This window comes from Etheostoma cragini, unplaced genomic scaffold (assembly GCF_013103735.1).
Source record: "Etheostoma cragini isolate CJK2018 unplaced genomic scaffold, CSU_Ecrag_1.0 ScbMSFa_4662, whole genome shotgun sequence".
NCBI lineage: Eukaryota > Metazoa > Chordata > Actinopteri > Perciformes > Percidae > Etheostoma > Etheostoma cragini.
Genome location: NW_023269055.1, coordinates 30,939 through 32,984, shown reverse-complemented (window position 1 = coordinate 32,984; position 2,046 = coordinate 30,939). Strand labels below are relative to the sequence as shown.

The following is a 2,046-nucleotide window of genomic DNA, read 5'->3' as shown; positions in this document are numbered from 1 at the left end:
AAAAAAACATTAGGCCCACTTATTAAGGAGTAACACAAACTTTCCTTTATTAGAGAAGGACAAGCTACAAGAAAATTGAATCCTGAATGTATTGGTCTCTGACCAGTCTGCCATTAATATCATCTGGGAATATTGCTACGTTAATATCATCACACTTAATCTTTGGAGCGCGTCCTGTATAAACCTGAATCTGAGACCACGGACAGTAAGCTGCTCATCTCTACTTTTACAGAGAGAGGGGACACCGACGCGATGCACAGGTCTGCCACCGGGCAGCGGCCACTGGACAGCGGGCGCATGCCAGGCACTACCGTCCCACCGGGAAAAGTCCCACTCCGCATCAGGGTGCCAGTGCCATTCCTAAACATCTAAACAGCTGTAGTAGGGTTTAAATCCAAGTCGCGACAACAATAGTGACAAGTAGGTTAATGCATGTTAATAAAAATAAAGCAGAACACATGCAGAAGACAACGGAATAACTGTTAAACACGTTTATTTCGGATCAGAGCGGCAGGTGATTTGACACATGAGACTCCAGGATTAATCTTAGCCTAGCTGTTAGCCTGCTCTGGACCAGGCTATCCGCAAAGAATAAATCTCCATGGTTACTTGGCTGGGTTTAATTCAATCTGGTTTCGTGCAACCGAGTCCAAGCTAAATTCATTCAGGTTAACTTGAATATCCCGGCTTAATCCCTTATCCTAGTTTTGTGCAACAGGCCCCAGGACTATGCTGGCCTAGTTCACAACTCCTATAAAGACCCAAACAGCATGCCTATCAAAAATGAACATGTCTAACAGCATTTTAAACATTTGCAGTAAAATATCAATGGTGCATTTACCACGAACATGCAGGAAAACCCTATACTTTCTAAAAAACACATATCTTTTGCTATGGTTAGGCCTTGTATCCTAACTGCTCTGGCAGACGTGTTGATGTAGCCTTGGTAAATAATTAGCAACAAAATACATTGGTCTGTAATACATTACAGACCAAACTAATTACTATTAAACAATACAAAAAACTAAATTTAGATAACTTTACTAACAATATAATTTCAATTAACTGGCATAGATATCCGTTAATTCCAAATGTACATTCTGAATTGAATACAGTTATTGATAAACATGCTCCTCTGAAAACTATTAAAGTAAAAGGCAGGCATCTTCCCTGGATAAGTGCTGACTTAATTAGACTTTTCAGGCAGAGAGATGCTGCTTGGGCCACATTTCATAAGTTTAAGAATCCTACTGATTGGGATGAATACAGTAGGCTCCGAAATCTAAGCAAAACTATGACGGGAAATGCCAAATCCAATTATTACAAAGAATCTCTCATTGAAAATTTCAAAAATCTGGCCTAAGATTAAAACAAAAATTAACGCATCTGACAAATCTGTACCTAAGCACATTAAAGTTTTAGTAGTAATGAAATTTTACAAGAACCACTTTTAATGGCCAAGCCTTTAAATTTGGCATACATAACCACTTGGAGTTGCGGATGAAATGATTTCAATTTTGGAGGTCAAGATTACTGTGTCATTACATCTCCAGAACTGTATGTATTTCTCCTGAACTGGTGAACTTGTTTAATGTAAAGCCCCAGTCGCCTAATGGATAAGGCACTGGCCTCCTAAGCCAGGGATTGTGGGTTCGAGTTCCATCTGGGGTGATTTTCAGCAGCATGGCGCGGTGGAAGTGTGGTAACCCCATAACCCAGAGGTTGATGGATTGAAACCATCCTCTGCTAACTCTCATTGCTGGTGACACAATAGTATGGTGATGCATCAAGATATTGGCCAATCCCTCAAGCTGATTTCCATGGTGAGTTGAATAATTATATAACTGCTCTGTGTTTGAAAGCACCAGGAAAAGTAATGTTCCCTAGGAAACCATGTTCTGGCAGATTACTGTCCATTTTGATGAATTGACATTCACTACCCTGGCAGGACCCTGTAGTAATGATGACTTTCCAGTGATGTGATTGGTAAGTGGTTGGGCTGTACACAGGTTTTAATCATATCTATCGGTTGCATGGACGGGACAT

General features: G+C 40.4%; 1 non-coding gene across 1 annotated transcript; it reads left to right on the top strand.

The window, feature by feature from the left end:
* The first annotated feature begins 1,598 nt into the window (after window positions 1-1,598).
* Window positions 1,599-1,671, top strand: trnar-ccu. The gene has a single exon. It is a non-coding gene; the product is annotated as a tRNA-Arg (tRNA).
* The last annotated feature ends 375 nt before the right edge of the window (window positions 1,672-2,046 follow it).